We start from the raw sequence: 22,871 nt of genomic DNA, 5'->3' as shown, positions 1-22,871 counted from the left end.
TTTTTGTTATGTCGTTTATTCAATATTTATAATCCTTTATTTTCCACAGCAGTAACTTATCATATAACAGTTACTTTAACAATCATATGTTATGGTTGGAAAATCTTATATCAATCCTTTATGTAAAACTTTGAGTAACTGAATCGGAGTGAAACTTTTGTTTTTTAACAAGAGTATTTCTCAGTGTTGTCTCTTGTACTTTTGATATTCTACTTTACTGTCATTCATAATCAAACACCCTTTTTCATGACTTCAAATGCACCAGTTATAGGATGGAGAATCCCTCTTTTTACTAAAGATAATGACATGTCTTCATTTGAACATTCTAGTGAGGTTAGCTCTATATAGTGTGCATAGTTTTCACTCTATTGCAGAACAGTGTGCATAGAAAATAGATATCTTTTCAAAAACAATTTTTCATGTGTGGATGATTAGACTGTATTCAGTTTGGATATGATATATTAAAATAAAAGGTTGTCACACATAATCTTCATTATTGGAGCTAAATAGAGGGACATTTCTCACTTTCTTGCATTCACTTTATCAAAGATTGTAGAAATAATACCTGTATGTTCTTTTCAAGTCAATACATATATCTGTTTAAATATAGGCAACAGTAGTATACCGCTGTTCGATATTCATAAATCGATTGAGAAAAAAACAAATCCGGGTTACAAATTAAAACTGAGGGAAACGCATCAAACACAAGAGGAGAACTACGACACAACAGAAACACAACATTAAAATGTAACACACAGAAACGAACTATAATATAACAATGGCCATTTGCCTGAGTTGGTACAGGACATTTTAAGAAAAAAAATTGTAGGTTGAACCTGGTTTTGTGGCATGCCAAACCTCCCGCTTTTATGGCAATGTTAAATATAACATTCAAATGACAACAGTACATGACAGGACTACAATACAAACAAATGTGAGAACATATAGGACAGAGAAACACACGAATAATAGCTAACAAAAGGTATCCGATTTAAAATTTAATATGCCAGACGTGTGTTTCTTCCACACAAGACTAACTAGTGACGCTCAGATGAAAAAAAGTTCGAAAAAATACAAAGTTGAAAGTACAAAGAGGATCAAAAGTTCCAAAAACGTTGTGACCATTGCGGCTAGGGTTTTCTGCCTGGGTAAAGATCACCCTTATTATTTATAATAATTCATACTTTTGCAAACAGTAAATTTTATAAAATTACTATTTAATAGATATACATGATAAAACCGAAGTGACTAACTACAGAATACAAATGGATACTTACTTACTTACTGCCCATTACGCCCATTGGCGTGTGGGGCAGCAACGAAGTTTCTCCACATCTGTCTGTTTTGTGCCATCTTCTTCAAGCTCCCCCAAGTATGTTGGAAATTTGCCATCTCAGACTCAACTGTGCGCCGCCATGTTATTTTAGGTCGTCCTCTGCGTCTCTTTCCCTCTGGGGTCCAGAACATTGCTGTGTTTGTAAGTTCTTCAGGGCTCTTACGTAAAACATGGCCAATCCATCTCCATCTTCTCCTGCTAATGAGTATGCTGATCTCTTCCTGTTTGCATTTAATGAGGAGGTCCTGGTTTGTGATTTTTTGTGGCCAAAATATCCTTAGGATTCTCCTCAGACTCTTGGTATGGAATGTAGAGAGCTTTTGTTGGTCTGCCTCTGTCATTCGCCAACATTCAGAACCATACAACAGGATAGGTAGTATACAACTGTTGTATAGTTTTAGCTTGGTCCGGATGGTGTATTGACCGGATTTCCATACAGCCTGCAGGTTATTAAAAGCAGCTCTAGCTTTTGACAGTCTTTGTTTGATGTCAGTGTTGGCTCCACCATCTGATCTTACAGTACTTCCTAGGTAAGTGAAGGTATCAGTCTGTTGTAAAGGTTTCCCGTTTATTATAATTGGTGCTGGGTTGTTAGTGTTTAAACTCATTACTTCAGTTTTCTTATGGTTTATTTTGAGACCTATCTGTCCTGCATACTTTTCTATTCGACTGGACTTTTCCTGGATATGTTGGTGAGTGTGCGATAGCATGGCAATGTCGTCAGCAAAGTCCAAATCTTCAAGAATGGTGAAAGTTCCCCATCTTATGCCTCTTGGGATATCTGAAGTTGTTTGTCGCATCACCCAGTCAATGGCTATTATAAATAGTGTAGATGACATTACACATCCTTGTCTTACTCCAGTTTTAATTGGGAAATAAAGTTGTTCACTTCCGACTGTACATTTGAAGTTTTCATAAAAAGCCTTGATTAGATTGATCAGGTGTTGTGGGATGCCGTAAAGATGTATGATTTTCCAAAGGGTTTCCCTATGAATGCTATCAAATGCTTTTTCGAAGTCGATGAAATTGATGTAGAGTTGCCTCTGCCATTCTGTGCATTGCTCAATGATATTTCTCAGGAAGAAAATCTGGTCAACGCAGCCTTTTCCTTTGCGAAATCCTGCCTGCTCCTTTCTGAGTAAACTGTCGATTGCTTCAGATATTCTTTTTATAATAATTTTGGCCATGATCTTGCTAGGAATAGATATAAGTGTGATTCCACGCCAGTTATTGCAATCATTTAATGCACCCTTTTTAGGTATTCGGATGATAATACCTTTATCCCATTCTGTTGGTACTATAAGTTCTTTCCAGATCTTATGGAAAATTGGTTGGAGGGTATTGGCTGCTAAGATGGGATCAGTTTTAAATAGTTCTGCATTCAGATTATCTGAACCAGGAGCTTTTCCATTCTTTAGAGTTTTGATTACTGCTACAATTTCAGATATGGTGGGTGGTTCAATACTTATTTCCAGTTCAAAGCTAGGCTCTGGGATAGTAGGTAGTGCTTCTGGAGATGGTCTGTTCAAAATTTCACTGAAGTGTTCTGCCCATCTTTTTTCTTGTTCCTTTTCTGATGTTAGTAAATTTCCCTGTTTGTCTTTCACTGGGATGTTAGGTGAAGACTTGGATTTTCCACAGATAATTTTGGTAATTTTGTAGAGGTTGCCTTGCTCTCTTTTGTTAGCCGCTTCTTCTGCTTGGTCTGCTAAATTATCCATAAATTTCCTCTTATCAGCTCTAACCAGGGTTTTGACATTACGATGTATGTCACTATATTCTTGTTGGTATTTGTCTTTCAATCTTGGTGATTTGGTATCATTGACTTTCTTTTTTGCCTGCCTTCTGATGTTAATATTGTTCCATGTTTCCGGTGTGATCCAATCTTTCTTCTTTGTCTTTTGCTTATAGCCTATACATTCTTCGCTACATTTAGTGTATTTATCTGATATCTCATTCCACTTCTCATCTAATGTTTCATTTTCATCTCTTACTGAGTTTTCCAATACCTGGTATCTGTTTTGTAACTTTATGGCAAAATCTTTTTTAACCTTGATATCCTCCAGTTTATCAATATCAAAACGCTTCCTTGATGGAACTTTCTTTCCAGTTGCCCTGAGTTTCAGTTGGATGAGAGCTGTTATCAGTTGGTGGTCAGATCCTACATCTGCTCCTCTCTTCACTTTCACATCTAATAATGATCTTCTCCATGTGCTATTTATCATTAGATGATCAATCTGGTTTTTATCCCTGAGGTTTGGGGAATACCATGTTAGTTTGTGGATGTCTTTGTGTGGAAAAATGGAACCTCCTACTACTAAATTGTTTGTTGAGCAGAAATCGACAAGTCGTTCTCCATTTTCATTTATCTTACCACAACCATGCATTCCCATACCTCTTTCGTAGCCAGTGTTGTCAAAACCCACTTTTGCATTCATGTCTCCCATGATGATCTTTATGTCATGGTTTGGTGTTTTATCAATTTCATGTTGTAATTGTTCGTAAAATACATCTTTGTTCTCATCGTCAGCTTCATTCGTAGGAGCATAACATTGAAATAAAGTGATGTTAATCTGTTTTCCTTTGAATCTTGCCATAATAATTCGACTGCTTATAGGTTTCCATTCTAAAAGTGTTCTTTCTATACCCTTTTTAATGATTATTGCCACTCCTTCATGATGTTGGTTATCATCTCGCCCAGAGTATATTACAGTAGATCCTGAAGTTGTTGTCATCCTGCCAGATCCTGTCCATCTACTCTCACTAACGCCTAAGATATGTAATTTGTACCGCTGCATTTCTGAGGTTATTTGAGCCAATTTTCCTGCTGCATACATTGTTCTGACGTTCCAAAAACCAATTCTGGTTTTAGTTTTTGCCATGTTAAGGGTCTCCGTTATCCTGTTTGTAGTTTCCTTTCGGCTTTCACTACCTACATTCATCCTTGCTCCACTGTGTGTTGATGGTGCTACACCATAGGGTAGTAAAATGCGTCTAATGTGGCGGGTATCGACCATTAGATATACCGCTGCTGCTGGCTAGCCTACTTGTAGGTGAAAGGGAGAGTCGAGTGCGTAAACCTTGCCCTGCCAGTACAAAGCCTCTATGCTACCAAGACTCTTGCAATGCCTCCTCGGGGTAATACACGGATGCGTATAAAATTATAATCCTGGTACTTTTGATAACTATATACTGGGGTCCAGTATTCCAGGCTAATTTGCAAGGGATCTCGGAGCAGCAAGGGCCCTAGAGATGCAGAGTGCAGGCCCACCGGCGAGTGGATACGCCCTGGCTCTCATCAACCTTGCCCCAGCTATGGGATATTAGCCCCACTGCCTTGTGGGTGACTTTGGAAAGTCAAAGGCTATGGAAGTAAATCCAGAAAGAAAATCCGGGTAGATGGAACTCGTAAGCTCATGCAGTCGTCTAAGGGATGGAAAACCCCTACAGAATAACCCGACCCTTCACGTAGAAGGTTTTGCTTAGGGTTAACGACCCTAACAAGTAAAAAAAATCATGTTACAGAAACAGCAACGAAGAATACAAATGGATACATAGCATAAAACAACCTAAACTAGCACATGAAAATACACAGTCGAGTTAGCCAAAGCCATCAACCCAGTGACTTCACATTTGAATTTCTAAAAAGATTTCCGAAAAATAAGATAGAATTAGGATTATTTTGAATAATTGAAAATTACAATACTAATTAATATCAAATTGTGGTAGTAATTAGATAATTAATTGTATTATCTAGCTATGTCGGTGTTTCTTCTTTAAGGAAGAATTTACTTTTTTTTTTCTTCTAAAATTATCTAAAATTTAGAATTGCCCATTGCATTTTCTTGCTATATATCACACATGCCATGTACTGAGAAGGGTATGCTAGTCTCTCCTGTCATCTGATGTCATTCATGATTTTATATTGACTAAACTAGTCTTCAGTGTTGCCTGTTTCCCTGTGCTTTTGTTTTTTTCTGTGTAATTTATGTTTGTTGTCCAGTTTCTTTGTTCACGTAGTTATCCTTTGTCCCTGAAAGGCCTTTGGAATTTCATTAATTTGTTGCTTAAATAATATGAATAGAAAAACAAAGGATATGAGGTATTAAATCATGACAAAAAAAATTCAGCACATGCACAGCAAAAAAGAAACAAAAAGCAAAGGAACAGCGCTTGTATTTCTGTTCCTCGTCTCAAAGTCACAGTGAGGCCTTCGACATGGAACAAAAAAAAACACCTCTTGACCTCACTGCAAGTTTAAGATTTAGTCTGTCGTGTTTGTGACTTTAAACTCTTCGGTCTACGCCTTGAGTGGTAATTGCAGTTTAGTCCCTGTACTATACAAGTCAATGCTGTTTAAACTTCTTGGAACGTCAAGCCAACGTCTACGACAAGCACTTATCTTTCTTTCTAAAACTTCAACTTTGGACACGGGAAATGCATAATTTCCCGAGGGTATCACCAGCCTAGTAGTCAGCACTTCCCTGCTGACATGAATTATCATTGATATGGTCATATTTATAAATTAACTGTTTACAGACATTTTTAAATACTAAGATTTTCTACCTCAGGAATAGATTACCTTAGCTGTATTTGACTAAAAATAGGAATGTTGGTCTTTAATGCTCTTCAACTTCGTACTTTATTTGGCCTTTTTAACTTTTTTGGATTCAAGCGTCACTGATGAGTCTTTTGTAGACGAAACGTGCGTGTTTCATAAATACAAATATAATCCTGGTATCTATGATGAGTTTATTATATCAATAACGGCCTTGACAAGACACCATGTTGATACATCAAAGAATTGTATCTTCCTGGCAGGCCACTTTTGTCTATCTTCGACAGCCAATCTACAAACTGCGTTTGTATTTCTTTGATGTTTCCTCTGTCTTCTTGTGTAGTATTAAGCGTTCACTTGTGTATTTCCAACCATTATATCCCCCCCCACTCCCATGTAATTCGAAATTTATATAAAACAAATATCGTATTGAATGTAGAATATTTTTTTCTATATATTATTATAATCATAAATGACATTGAATGTAGAATAAATTTATTCTGTGTCTCAGCCTCACCATACAAATAACTTTACTTTATAAAATTTATTTTATATATTATTATAAACATTAATGATTTATGACATTGAATGTGGGATAAATTTATTCTGTGTCTCAGCCTCACCATAATACAGATTACTGGACTTTCACAATAAATCTATTTAAAACATTATTATAATCATAAATCACATTGAATTTAGAATAAACTTATTCTATGTTTTTTCTCAAACTAATAGTAGATATTAAGGCTCTATAGAATAAAGTTATTTTATAAATCATTATATATATAGAAAGCACCATGCATTTAGAATAATTTTATTCTATATTGCATCCTTTTAATACAGAGAGTTGACTAAAAATTAACAGCTAAGTGTAAAATTCGGTATAAATTTATTTTGAAATGTAGCAAATAAATACTTATATTGTCTTTGTTTTTCATGTTTTTTTTTCCTCAAAAACATGGCTTATAGAATAAATTTATTACATTCTGGTATAAATTTGGCCTCTAATTGCACTTGTCAGAATATAAAGGGAAAAAAGAGGAAAATTGGTTTTTTCCTTTTTTATTCTGCTCTCATTTATATGTAACTAGAAATTACTGTATTGATTGCAGCTACGGTAATTGTATATATATTGACGACATTCACCATGCGTAAACATCTCCCACATATAGTGTATAGACATATGATTGAACTATTTCTCGCACGAATCTATTCTTCTATTTTCTGTGTATCAACAGGAGTACCATCATTGCTATGATTAGTAGCAAGTAGCCAAATTTTGCACAAACATAAGCTTCAAATATTCTACAAAAGATGTAAGCAGCTTAATAAAAGACCAATAATTCATGGAAATACACCATAGATTGCGATAGTCATATTGTAGTCAGCACTTCTGTGTTGACTTAAGTTATCATTGGTATGTTCATAATTATAAATAAACTGTTAACAAAATTTTAAAGTTTTGAAATACTAAGGATTTTCAACCTCAGGAATAGATTACCTAAGCTGTATTTGACCAAAAAAAATTAGGAATTTTGGTCCTCAATGCTCTTCAACTTCGAACTTTATTTGGCCTTTTTTTATATTTTTTTGGATTCGAGCGTCACTGATGAGTCTTTTGTAGACGAAACGCGCGTGTGGCATAAATACAAATATAATCCTGGTATCTATGATGAGTTTATTATATCAATAACGGCCTTGACAAGACACCATGTTGATACATCAAAGTTTTGTATCTTCCTGGCAAACCACTTTTGTCTATCTTCGACAGCCAATCTACCAACTGCGTTTGTATTTCTTTGATGTTTCCTCTGTCTTCTAGTGAAGTATTAAGCATTCACTGGTGTATTTCCAACCGTTATGTTTCCTCCATGTAATTCGAAAGTTTCATCTCTAACTTTGCCTTTTTTCACAACCAAACTTCTTGATTTACTGGGTTTGAATTTCATACTGGTCCTATAGTTATTAAAAGTACCAGGATTATAATTTAATACGCCAGACGCGCGTTTCGTCTACATAAGACTCATCAGTGACGCTCATGGTCCAATTTATCATTCCTTCCAACTCATCTAAGGTCCATCTTCCCTCTTTTTGCTGTAACAGACAAATCATCCATAAATGCTCTTATTGGTAGTTGTTTTTATAAATTTACTGTTTTGCAAAAGTATAAATCATTCGAAATACTACGGATTTTCCTATGCCAGGCATAGATAACCTAAGCCGTATTTTGGTCCGCGATGGTATCACCAGCCCTGTAGTCGGCACTCCGGTGTTGCCATGACTATCAATTATATCGTCATTTTTATAAATTCATTGTTTGCAAAAGAATGAATCATTAAAAATACTATGAATTTTCTTACCCGAGACATAGATAACTTTAGCCGTATTTGGCACAACCTTTTGGAATTTGGATCATAAATGCTCTTCAACTTTGTACTTGTTTGGCTTTCTAACTATTTTGTTCTGAGCGTCACTGTTATGTGTTATGCAGATAAACTCATCATAGATACCAGGACTAAATTTTATATATACGCCAGATGCGAGTTTCGTCTACAAAAGACTCATCAGTAGATGAAACGTACGTCTGGCGTATTAAATTACACGCCTCGTACCTTTGATAACTATTTACATCACTGGGTCGATGCCACTGCTAGTGCACGTTGCGTCCCCGAGGGTATCACAAGCCCAGTAGTCGGCACTTCGGTGTTGACATGAATATCAATTATAAGGTCATTTTTTATAAATTTACTGTTTGCAAAAGTATGAATTATTCGAAATAATATAGATTTTCTTATCACAGGCAAAGATAACCATAGCCGTATTCTGCACAACTTTTTGGAATTATAGGTCATAAATGCTCTTCAACTTTGCACTTGTTTGGCTTCTAACTATTTTGATCTGAGCGTCACTAATACGCGCGTCTGGCGTATCAAATTATAAACCTGGTACCTTTGATAACTTAATAATTAGTAATTATACCTGTTGACATTAATGGCCCTCTACTTGGTTTTCCACTGACTTCACAATGAGGTTCATAGCTGATGCAAACAATACAACTAACACTGTATATCACGTTAATATTTCTACTTTTAGTCTCTATCAGGCTGTAGTGAAATCTCCTACTGTAAATATCATCTCAATGTGATCAGAAAGTTCTTGCAGAATTGTTCTGATGGTGGTTGGAACAGGATACCTCTGCAATTTCAAATCTACCAGTTTGTGAGGAATGGATCTGTAAGCATTAGTAAGATCTGGCCAAAATACTGCTTAGTCGATTTTCTTCTCCCTTGCTTCAATTAAGATCTGTGTCAAAACACTTGTATATTTAACATGTTTAATACATCCGGACACCTCATTTTTGAACCGATAAGTCTATGTATTCGTTGCTTTGCAAGGACCTTGTTGTCCTCTTGGCTAAAACTGCTCGGAAGATCTTACCCTCGATGTTCAATAGGAAGATGGTTCTAAACTGATCACATTTCCTGGATGTCTTTTCTTTCGGAATAAAACATACTTCTGCTTTATACCAAGCATCTATCATCTTTCTTTCACGAAGCTATCCTAAGACCTATCTTTTGTCGTTAGTCAAATGTTGTTTTTTTCACTTTTAGAATAAATTCAGAAATTATTGCGTGCATTTATTATTGCGATTTTGTCATTTCATACTTAAATACGATTTAAATTTTTACGATTTTGAGAAAAATTCTGTTTAATTCATATAAAATATTTCAAAATGCGAGTTTAAATTATTGCGTCTACAACTCTGTCGCATTTTTCGCAATAGTAAAAACCTCGCAATAATTTCTGAATTTACAGTATGTGTTACTAATGACATATTCTCAAAAAGTCTGTTAATTTATTCCCAACTCAGTCTCCAGTTGGCACTCCATAAAAATCGACTTTCATTAAACACATTTAAGATTTGTTCTATCTGGAAATTGTTGATTTGCTAACCAGGTTTGTACTAACATGAGCAACACGTCGGGTGCAACATGTAGTGTTTTGTGTACTATTGTTTGTCTGTTTGTCTCCTTCTTTTTGACGTTGTCAGTTTATTTTCGACCCATTATGTCCCTTTGGTATCTTTCGCCTCCCTATTCATAATACATTTGTAATAATAAACACGATAAAGAAATTGTTTGGTGGGCTTCAAAATTGCACCCTTTAAAAGTGTTCAAAACCTTACATACATTTGCTTTACATGGAAAGTGATCGACCTGGTGACCTGATGTGTATTTATAAGCGACCGTATAACCTACTAGAGCCCACTTGTTCTAAGTATACTTTGATCATTAATGAAAATACCTAACTATACGTTGTATATAAATATACTGATATTGATTGCTCTAAATTGAAGTAATAGTTTCCGACCTTGGTAGATATAATTGGTTCACACTACTACAACTTATATTTATACAATTGAAGTATCCTTTATCCAGTACATCGACAGACAGATATTTTAATTGAATGTACCCAACTGCTATCTCAATCATTGACGGACACCTGCTTTCAATAGATGTGGTAATTTAGTCATTTTTTTAGCACCAATTTCACAAAAACGGATGAAAATAAACTCATCATAGATAGCAGGATTGAATTGTGTTTTTACGCTAGACGCGCGTTTCGTCTACAAAAAAACTCATCAGTGACGCTCGAATAAAAAAGGTTGGCCAAATAAAGTACGAAGTGGAAAAGCTTTGAGGACCAAAATTCCTAAAAGTTTTGGCAAATACAGCTAAGGTAATCTATTCATGAGGTAGAAAAGCCTTTGTATTTAAAAAATTCAAAAGTTTTGTAAACAGTTAATTTATAAATATTACCATATCAATGATAATTCATGTCAGAACAGAACTTATACTCACAATTCCTTCTGGGCTAATATTTTAGATAAGTTTATATTCTTTTTTAATTTTATCATTATTTGAACTTTGAAAACACCGGATTTTTATATGAACTTTTTGTGCTTCGAGTTATATCTCTTTGAAAAGAATCCTTATTTCAGGCGCGGTAATTGCAATTTGGTGGTATTTCAGATTTAAATTAAATTTGTCATGCCAAGAACTAATTGAACTTTTTCTGAATATTGAAAAAAAAATATGTAATATGCATACTTAAACCTACTAGATTTAGTCAACTGAAAATGTAAAACAAAGGGCACGTGTCTAAAAGGGAATTATTTGCACTTTCAATTCTGCAACATGATGCGGTACCGACGTTACGCACGTTTTATATTTTTGATACTTCGACACCATCCCGAGATAAATAAATAAATAGTTGGTTGATCGTGACTGGCCTACTGAATTAGACTTGTCACTGGATATGGACTTAAATGCGCAACACAACGGGTAACGCATGTGGAACAGGATCTGGCTTATTTTACGCGGTATCCTTCCGGATCACTAAAGATCACACGAGATCACCCCCTGTGTTTCACTTTGGTGCCTCTCGTATTGATCGTGGGCTTTGTTAAGTTTTGTTGTGTTTTTTTCTCACGACCTTCTGTTTGTCTTGTCTTGTCGTCGTTTTCCGTATTTTTGCAATGGTAATCTATTTTCAGTTGGTTTTCGACATATGCGTTTGAACCTAAGGTAATCTTACGCCTCTCACTGACGGATTTTTTTCACTGTTCGTTTTACTGGGAGGAAAATACTTTAAGATTGACAAGGACCCAACATCTTTTGATTGTGATTTCCGACCAAGCTGTTAGCAATTTCGAAAAGGGAGGTTACAAGTTTGTTATTACTGAAATAGAACTATGTATGATAAGTAACACTAGTGAAATAATCATGATTCAACATTTTACAACAACGCATATCAGTTTCTATACTGAAATGTTATTCTTTATAATACAATAAATAAAATATTTAAATAGTTGAAATGAATATGTTGAAAAAGTATCTAAAATCGTGTTTCTAAAAGTCAGAGTTATGCTTTGTGATTCACTTGTTTGTAGACGCATGTACCAAACAAGCTTATGGTTAACTATAATGTGAAAGCCTTGGTTACACCCTGTTTTATCATGAAATTAAGGATGCACAATACAATGATTTTTTCTTCCCCAATCAGACATCTTTAAACTGATGTAATTCCACTCATCTGTCTTCAAATTTTATAAATGAGGTACCAAAAGAAAGAAGAAGGATTCATCTTTCAAATTGGGATAATTTCATTATGACATAATTATTACATCATTAATTGTTATGTAATTAGTTGCCATATTGTGATGTCTATACTTGAATAAATTTAGCTTCTTTGTTATTCATAGCATCCCAAAATATTTTATAGATTCTTGCACACCACAGTTTGACCTCCGAAACTATGTCTCAGATTTTTCCTGTTGTATTTCATTCTCTCATAAATCTTCAATGAAGTTTGCAACATCAATTCATAAGAGACCACTAAATTCAATTGGGTATAAAATTTGTTTTATTGATGTTTTTTGGAAATCTTAGACACAGTTTTGGAGGTCAAGCTGTGTTGTACAAGAATCTATAAAATATTTTGGGATGCTATGAAGAACAAAGAATCTAAATTCATTCAAGTGTGGACATCACAATATAGCAACTAATTACATAATAATTAATTATGTAATAATTATGTCATAATGAAATTATCACAATTTGAAAGATTAATCTTTCTTCTTTCTTTTGGTACCTCATTTATAAAATTTAAAGAAGGATGAAATGAATTACATCAGTTTAAAGATGTCTGATTGGGAGTGAAAAAATCTTTGTTTTGTGCTACCTTAAATGTTATTTTATATTAACCATAAAGGAAGTAGTATACATTCTTTTCTTAATTTTAAATTCTTAACTTTTCATTAAATTCCGATGATTATATATGAATACATTTTGCCACAAATATTTAGTTTCATAATGTTTAATATTATATGTGTACAGAAAATTTAATTTGTATATAGATATGTGTATGTGCATGCGCGCGTTATCTGAAAATTTTTCATTATCTAATACTTTTATAAATCCTGTGCTATTTTAAGGTGAAAATCCCCATAAGAAGTGACGGAAGTACAAATAGATTTAAATCTATGAACCAAACGATAACATATAGATATCAACTTATATCACTAACAACATGAGTGAACTTTTTAAACATATATCAGAGACATATAAATACATGTCTCTGCATATCATGCATATATGTAGCTTAAATTCAATGTACGAATAATTGTACATAACTATAATCATGATAATAGCCAAAGACTTCCATATAACTGACAACATGTGGGTCTTTTGTAATAAACTCAATGGTTCAATTTTACATATATATTCATTTCTTGATTTGTGTGCAATATTTTTGATTTGTGATAAAGATGTTAATCCAAAGCTAGACTTCTTGTAGAATGAAAAAAATCCTGTGTATTTAGATGATATTACATAATGTAACAAAAACTGCTATACACGTCTAGCTAGAATATTTTATTTATTTATTTACTTATCTATTTACTTATTTATTTATTTACTTACTTATTTATTTACTTATTTATTTACTTATTTTTTTTATTTTTATGTTTTTTTATTTATTCTTTATTTTTTTTTTTGGTTTGTTAGTTAATTTTTTTTCAATTTTTATTGAGATGGTCAGCAGATAGATTGATTATTTATTTAGGTACAATGTAGATAATTAGTTTGGCAAGTCCTGAGATAATAGCCTTCAGGTATGTACTATTTAAAAAACAGAATGTATCAATGAATAAAGGTTATGTGTCTATTACAACATCAATAACATATTGCATACATATTCACATAGTATATATATATATATATATATTATACAAGTCATGAAAAGTTTATATACACTTGATGAAAACAATAAAATAAATAACCAATAATGTATATAGCAGTGTCGTAGTTTTCAAATTATGATATCGTTTTTAATAGACAAAAGATAAATAATATCCGGGCTAAACACTTATATATAATCCTAAATGAAGAAAAATAAATTATAGATATGACATTAATTTCCTTATATATCGTATTTTTACTATTTTCACTATCCACAATTTGATTTAAATACTAATATTCCTTGTTGTCAAGTTCATTGAACACCAATGAAAAAATTCTAGGTTGAGGGGGAATCCCCTATGGATAACCCTTGTTTTGTTTTGTTCTTCTTTCATGTCGAGAGCAAGGGAAACCATCAGGTATGGATTATTGAAACTTATTTTAAGAATTTTTTAAAGATATGTTGCTACGCAATAGTTTCTGGAAGTTGAAACAATTCAATGTTAATGCTTGTTACATGCATATGACGCAATAAAGCGTAAATTTTCAATTTACACACGGTAGTACATAGATAGTATTTCCTTGTTTATGTAAGCCCAAGGCTACTCCATGACATGGCCTAAATTCCGATTCTTTCACAACAAGATTCTATTATTTCCTTTTTTAAATGTAGCGACTTAGTATCTACAGTATCAAGCGTATGTATTTATAGAATAGCTGTCTGTTGCACAAGCAATAACAATAGAATATAGCTTTCTTTTTAACAAAAAAAACCTCGACCTCTAGCTCACAGGCGCTAAACATTTTGGTCCATATCTCCAAAGAGCTTGATTTCTGTCCAGGTTAGGGGTTATGTACCATAAGTGTAAGCATGCAAATAGGAAAGTCCTGTGCTACAAGACTTGACATAAACTCGTTTTGTAAAATTTTATGAGAAATTTTGAGATGCCTGCGATTTGAAATATTAGAATGTTAACCAACTCGTGTTTAATTAACGAGAAAAATATATAAAAGAAAATAAGAATAATTTGTATTAACATTTACTACAACAGTTTAAAATCCCAGAGTTGAATGTATCATCTGGTTTATTGGCTTACGAATCAAAGTAGAGGTGGAATAGCCATATGAATCAATAAGATATAAACCAAACGGCACAAACAGCCAAAAACATTATTGCTGTTCTTTCAGATTGTTCCATTCCAAAAACTATACCGTATCAAAATAAAACAAATTGTCTTATCTCTCCGTTATTAATATCGACCTTTTGGTAAAAGGAAATCAAAGTCAATTAGATAGATATTTGATGTTTTTATTTTCAAGTTTTTTACACATTGAATCATATATATAGATGACAGACATGTGATTTTCCAAGTTGTCTTGACATGAATTATGAAAAATCCCACATTTTTTTTATAATTTTGATATGAATGACACCTTTCACAGAGACGACATTGTAATGTATTATTACTGACTTTTTACATATATACAAATTCATTATTACAACTGTAACACATTATGAATGGTGAAAAAAAAATCCCCTTCAATAAATGTCAATAGATGTTGGTTACTAAATAAACTTCAATAAACTCGCTTCCGTTTTTTTTTTTTTTATTAGAGAAGTCAAATTGTATAGACTTATTGTATAATTTGAACTACGTGCACAAGTTGTGTGTTTTTGTACGTCATTGCTGGAAAGTATCAATTTTATAGTGCATTTGTTTTTATATATTTGAATAACTTTTTTTACTTCTACATACGGATTTAATGTTATATGGAATATTCAGAAAAATAATTTTCAAACAGGAAGTGACTTCAATATAAGGTGATATACATATTTATTTATGTACACTATTTTAAAGTGAATTATTATTCTGGCTTCACTGAATCAAAAATATGAACAATTCTTAAATTCGTCTATTTAACTAAGATAGTATAGGAGTCTTAAATTTCGCCATTTTAAATCTCAAAAACAGTAAATAATCGGTAAAGGTATCTTATGAAGTGATACATTTTCTATGCAGGAATTTATTAGGCTTTTAATCACTTAAATGAAGAAAATCATATGATATATTCAAAATAATTGTAAGTTTTACAAAAGTTTGTTTTTTTATCAAATGTTTTGAAAACTTTGCTATTTATAAGGGGTGATTATTCAGATAATTTAGATTTTCAAAGGAATGTACAGAAAAGGTATTGTTTTTATTTTGTTTCATATCATTTTATCTTGACTTACATCTAGAAATTGACAATGAGGGTCGGTTGAAAACAAAACTTTACGACAAAAGAGATGATTTCAGCTTTCCAATTGTGAACTTTCCATTTCTAAGTAGCAACATTCCAGCAGCACCTGCATACGGGGTATATATCACCTAATTGATACAATATTTCCGTGCTTGCATTTCCTATCATGATTTCCTTAATAGAGGGTTGCTGCTCACAAGGAAGCTATTAAACCAAGAGTTCCAAATGGTGAAGCTGAAATCATCCCTTCGTAAATTTTTACGGACGCCATCACGAGTTGATTGACCGTTATGGAATAACCGTTTCACAAATGATATCGGACATGTTCCTTAGGTCGTAATTACAATCCACTTCCCTTTCACGAATGTGACCTACCGAATTAGCATATTTACCGGATTTGTTACCACATAAGCAACACGACGGGTGCCACATGTGGAGCAGGATCTGCTTACCCTTCCGGAGCACCTGAGATCACCCCTAGTTTTTGTTGGGGTTCGTGTTGCTTATTCTGTAGTTTTCTATGTTGTGTCATGTGAACTATTGTTTTTCTGTTTGACCTTTTCATTTTTAGCCATGGCGTTGTCAGTTTATTTTCGATTTATGAGTTTGACTGGTATCTTTCTTCTCTCTTTTATGAGAGTCATTTTCTCATATCTTATTTCAAATTTTTGTGATCGAACTTTTTTTCTATTAAAATAACAATTCCTTTACCATGTATTCTAGTCAAGGATATAAGAACCATGATTTAAAGGTGACAGTCATTATCTTGAAATGTTGAATACAGTCATTATTATTTGTTGCATACCAATTTTCGTGGGTTTCGTGGGTACAGATGAACCACGAATTCAAATGTTCAACGAATACCATATTTTCAATGGGCTTTGTATACAGAGATGGGCAAAACCACGAAATCAAACATCCACGAAAATTCAAGTTTTCAGCAATCCACGAAAATTGATACCCACGAAAATAAATGAATCCCCATATACTCCTTATAAAATTTGTTAATTTTCAGTAAAACTTTTAGCTTGAAAACAAACTCGTTATCCTAAACTTTTTATTGATTTTTGTTTTAAATGTCACATAAATTTCATTTTGGCAAAGTAAGAAGTGCTTCTGTCATTTTTTGATATACCCCATTACTAACTTAAAAAATATGCAATCATTTTATAAATATCATGTGTTAAAAGCGTTTTTCTAGCTTTATTTGCATCAGGAACGCTCAAATCTGAATACTAGAAAGCCAAGGATATATAAGAATCGAATAGTTAGATAGAGCTGACTTGATCCGCGTATTACAACACCAACTGCATTGGGTCAAGCGCCTTTATTTCTTTGTGGTATTGCTCTTCAATGGTCTAGCCGGGTTGTTCTGGTCAAAATAAACAACTGATGATATGTCATTTTGCCAATTACATGACCTTTCCATCTTTTTATTGGTAGGGAATTTTCATAAATACATATTTATCTTTTTATTTCTTAATCTGGATTGTCAGAATTTAAGAAACAAAAAATCTTTGAATATTTGCAAAATATAAATTTTAATCAGGGAAATTAAAAAAAAAAAGATCATATACCCAAGACAAATATACGCTGATCATTTAGCATAGAAAATTCATGGTTTTTTTTAGGAGCGATATCTCCCTCACACAAAGCTCTGATTCCTAGTTCGGTTTTGGCTATACGTTAGGTCTCATTTTGATTTGATCAGCTCTAAATTATTTGTATTGGGTTTCAAAAATTCTGGAACGATATCTTACCCTTAATCTCTGATAGAGAGCCTTTGTTCAATAATAAATTAGTATGCACATTGTTGGGACTTGTTCGGCTAGTCAGCAGATTACCGTCCAAGTCAAGTGGTAGTAAACCCCATAATGAGTCTTTATGCCAGATCACCTTAGAAAGCTATGTACGAATGCAAGTCAGGACTTTACTAAAGACTAAAAACAAAACCTTACTTCAAAGCTACAGTGATGTGATTGCTAAGTTTTGACCTTGCGGTAACTTCAATACCAAAGTATATGAATTAAGCAGCGGTGATGCATGTCATATTCAACTGCGTATGCGAAGATCTCAAGCTTGTTTTGTGAAAAGGTGGAAAAAACCCCATGATGGAGACTGGAGTCAGATCATCCTAAACCTCGGGGTGGGCCTAATCACCAGTAATTATCAGAAAAAAACGGATGGTAAAGTGCGCTATTGCATCGATTTTAGGAGACTTAATTTAGTGTCTTCATGTGACATTTTCCCTTTGCCTCAAAGACGAATGTCTCGACACGTTAGATGTAAACATCTGGTATTCAAAACTGGACGCTAATTATACTTATTCGCAAATGGAGATCAAACCAGAGGACCGTAAAAACTAAAATGACGACCTTTGTTTCAAAGTATGGGTTCCTTGAGTGCTTCAAGAGAAGTGAATCGACAAACTGAAACAGTTGTTTTTTGTATCTTGTAGTTGTGTAAAGAATATTATTGGTATTCTTGAGACGAATTTAGGCCGAAGTACTTTATTTGACCTATGTAACTAGAAATGACTATTTATTGCAGCTTCGATAATTGTATATATATATATATTAACGACACTCATCATGCGTAAACATCTCCCTCATATAGCATAGACATCAGATGAACTATTTCTCGCACGAACCTATACATTTATTATCTGTGTACAGGGGTCAAAATTAGCGCTGGTCCGGTGGTATGAGACCAGTATAATTTGCGTCGGACCAGTAGAAATTTGTCGATATCGGTTTGTTTACAAAAAAATACCTGCGAAATCAATTACCCGGTACTGGGGGTACTAAATTAAGTATTACAATTGATTAATTAATATCTCGGGTGAGCGTCCTTCACAAAAACACAAAATGTGGAAATTTTTGGAAAGTGTAAAATATCCAGACAAAAAAAAATAAAATAAGTGACATTCAAAAGTAAGATCGGAATAAAGTTTATGAAATTAACCAAAGGAAAGTTGATGTAAATATCCCGGCTATTGATATATGAAACATTTCTGGACAGCGCTCCAGACAACTTAGTTAGGCATCCCATAGTCGTCGTGAGTATTGTGATGATGTGGAATACAATGTTGACATTTTTTCTGTTCTTGGTCCTGATTTTGATTAAGAAAATCATTGAGATTATCAAAGCCTTTATCAAAATCAGGATCACGACTCTCTCTTTTTCTTGTCTACCATGAATGAAAAATAAAGCATGAAAATAAATGTAAACATCTATCTTTTATATTAGTGTTTGTCAAATGAATGTCATGTTTGCAGGACCAGTAGATTTGGAGCCGGACCAGTAGGTTCTTTTCATTCCACTGGTCCGGCTGACCAGTACACAAAAAAGCTTTAATTCAAATTCGACCCCTGTCGGTGTATCAACTGGGGTAGCATTATACTATGATTAGTAGTAAGCAGTCAAATTTTGCGTTCACATAACCTTAAAAAACTCTTCAAAAGATGGAAGCAGCTTAATATCAGACCAATAATTCTAGGGAAATACACCATAGATTGCGATAGCCGTATGGTAGCTAACTTCGCTAGGATTTTTTAATTCAAAATATCGGAAAATACATAAGAGCCTTTACACAGATCTGATTGGCAATCCTAATCTCGGAATCACAACAGCTATATGTATGGAAATCCAGGTTGACACGTTCACATCCGAAACTCTTGTCGATGAAAATCTCATATAATATAAATAAGTACGATATTTATCATAATTTGTCAGTCTCTTTTTTTATTCATTGGATGTCGTAAGAGACGCGGCAAATATGTTTTAAACATGGATAAAGGACATTTGTATGGAATTAACAAAGAAAAAACTCCAAAATGGGAATAATCCTAAGGTTTGACCAGGATATATAAATATGTTCATTCATCAGTTCAGTTAAACCATAGCTAAAGATGAGTTTGATTTGCATTCACGTCAACCGTCACTGGTGGGGTCTTTGTGTGGACTGTTTCAAAGCAAAATTTCCGGCTTCCCTGAATACGTGACGGAGGCATTGACTCAAAACATTATATTGTAGACTACACATCAAAATCTGAAAACAATTCAACTACAGGGATAAGCCACGCAATGAACACAAGAGGAAAAAGATTGATTACACAGAAAAAATAGTGCGCATGCACCGGCTCCCAGGCCATCATGCATGCACTTTAATTCCGAAATGTTATTAAACTTTATAGTCTACTAGTGACCCTTGAGGAAAAGTAACTCATTAATAAGCAAGATGGCGATGCTTTATACAATAGCCCAATAGCTCTATTCGTGTAATCTGTAAACCTTATCCATATCCCCTTAATTCCTATCAAATAATTATATTTTGTACTTGTTCAAGCACAAAGCCAAATTATATATCGTAAAATGCAATAAACAACGTCCATATGAATTATACTGATTTATGTGCCCTTTATTGGTCCTGTAATTAAGGATTTGGAAATTCTAATTCTAATACGATTGATATAGTAGGGAGTCAGGGGCGGGTAGGCATATACTGCCAACAGTCGACAGTTATTCATTAACTGGACGAATTCAACAGACTCATTTGAGGGTTCTGGTCCCCGGTTGAATAGTAATGGTTTTCAAAGATAATTTTCAAGGGACATTTTATCAACAACAAACTTAACTGACTTGTCTACCATTCATTACTACACTGCGTCACAGTTAGGCAGCAACCATTTGATTTTCTGGGGGGGCTATGGTTTTTTTTGGAAAAAAAAGTTTGTTTCCAGTTTTTGGAGAAAAAAAATAATTTGTTTCACCCTCAGCTGCCACTATATGTAATGCTAAAATTGAAAGAAAAAAATTGTTTTCGACTTGTCAGGAAAAAAATAGATTGTTTGTCCAGAAAAAGTTTAGCCCCCCCCCCCCCCCCCAGAAAATCAAATGGTTGCTGCCTTATATCTAACTGATTCGAATCACGTCGGTGTAGACAGGTACCTGTACGGTTAGCTAGACCGGATAAGCTTCGTATTTTGCAAAATACAATTTTAATTGATTATGCCGGGCAGATGAGAACTATTAAGTTCATTGACAGTTGTAAAAACAAACTTCCTGGTATACTTCTGGGGTCATTCACGGGTCATTCAAATAATATGTGGTGATGCAGTCTGTTCGTCAATAGACCACTCGAGTTCATCCTTCACCGGGAAAACTCGTCAATTATGCGCGTCTTTATGACGTCATTTACCAGATAGAGGAAATCGCCTGTATCCCTGCACTAGTAACGTTCATCAAGCGTCTTAGTGATCGTCATTGTACAAGATAAACTAGAAGAAGTGTTTGTTTTGTAAGTAATTTTATCATAATTCCTTAGTAATGACAGCAGTGCTGATTGTCATTTATGAAAATTTAATTTGCCGAATAATTCGTGCAATTTAGCATTATAGTTTTCTAACCACTCGCTCAACATTGGAACGGAAGTGACAATGCCCATAAACGCACGAATGATGTACTGTAATCTGTAATATATATTCTGCCAATTTAGGCACACCTCTTCCGAGTATTGGAATTCACAACATGAATAAAAATTTCTTCCACCAATATCACAAAAACTATGTATTCTAAAACTAGAGTTTTTGACGGTAATGTATCGAACTCAAAAGTTGTCTACTGACGTGTCGGTGAAATCGGTATCATAAGAGACACTGATATAACAATTATATAGATATGTCTCTGGTATCATAATGTCAGTTAATAGACCACTTTCGAGTTCATCCGTCACCGGCAAAAACTCGTCAATTATACACGCCTTTATGACGTCATTTACCAGATAGAGGGGCTCGCCTGTATCCCTGCACTATTTACGTTCATCAAGCGTCTTAGTGATCGTCTTTGTGCAGGATAAACTAGAAATAATGGTTGCTCTGTAGGTACTTACTGACATTTCCCTAATGACAGCAGTGTTGCCATTGTCAATTTTGAGAATTCAATTTGTCGAATAATTCGTACAATATAGAATTATAGTTTTCCAACCACTCGCTCAACATTGGAAGGAAGTGACGACGCCCCTAAACGCACAAATGACGATGATAAAGGCGCGTATAATTGACGAGTTTTTTCCGGTGACGGATGAACTCGAAAGTGGTCTATTGATTTATTTTGTTATATTTTTTTCGTAATGAATATCAAGGAATTGTATATTCAAGGATTTGTATAGTTAGATACTATACAAATCATTGGTATATTTAAATATACAACTCCTTGTGAATATCAACATATTAAACCACTTTCATGAATATCAACATAAACACTTTCATGAATATCAACATAACCACTTTCATACAATTTTGTTTTTTAAACATTTCTCAAATGAGGATCAAGTGACGTTCACTGAGTCTGTTGTTAGGTACGTCACGTACATCGTGAATACGGTAGTGTTTTGACACATCCGGATATCAACATAGGACCGACAACCGGTTAAGGATTTACTCTCGCCCGGATGTAAATAATGTATTTCGTAGAAAAGTTTTTTCTCACAACAGAAAACTTCCAATGTTTAGAAGACACAAAAACTGACAATTTCTAAAACAAAGACGCTGAATTTAGAGTTTTAAGGCATGTATGATACATACAAAACTCACATTTAATGGTAGAAGTGCACCTATTTTCACTTCTATTTTTATATCTTGAATGACACATTTTTATGATTCAGTAGTACTTTTTGCACTTTCGTAATATGTCATGGTTCATTATATAGAAACGTCCTCCATGAGTACAGTATTAGGGACACTTGAGGACTCTTTCTCACGGTTGGTGTGTGGTATGAACATGAATGTATCTACATGATTATGATAATTTTGATTTGTCTAAAGTTTTACCCCAAAATATCAAAACCACTTAAAATTGTTACTAATACCCTTTGTAGAAGAAGAAAGACAATATTATTACTAATTTTAACATGATTAGGCTAGTATGAGGCAGGCGTTACATGTGAAAAGGGACGAAGTCTGTATGAATTATTTTTTTTAATTCTAAATTTTAT

General features: G+C 33.7%; 1 protein-coding gene across 5 annotated transcripts in view; it reads left to right on the top strand.

Annotated features, from left to right (window-relative positions):
- The first annotated feature begins 13,947 nt into the window (after positions 1 to 13,947).
- Positions 13,948 to 22,871, top strand: part of LOC139489720 (TNFAIP3-interacting protein 1-like) — a 43,967-nt gene continuing 35,043 nt past the window's right edge. For 2 of the 5 annotated variants that reach the window (XM_071276459.1, XM_071276455.1), the window contains exon 1: positions 22,312 to 22,444. The gene's annotated coding sequence lies outside the window, so the exon portion shown is untranslated. Of the gene's footprint in view, positions 14,056 to 15,273; positions 15,459 to 21,097; positions 21,177 to 22,311; positions 22,445 to 22,871 lie in introns of those variants that run through there. The other 3 variants (XM_071276456.1, XM_071276458.1, XM_071276457.1) reach the window with 3 other exon arrangements.

Source organism: Mytilus edulis, chromosome 9, assembly GCF_963676685.1.
Source record: "Mytilus edulis chromosome 9, xbMytEdul2.2, whole genome shotgun sequence".
NCBI lineage: Eukaryota > Metazoa > Mollusca > Bivalvia > Mytilida > Mytilidae > Mytilus > Mytilus edulis.
This window is presented reverse-complemented; position numbering and strand designations above follow the sequence as displayed.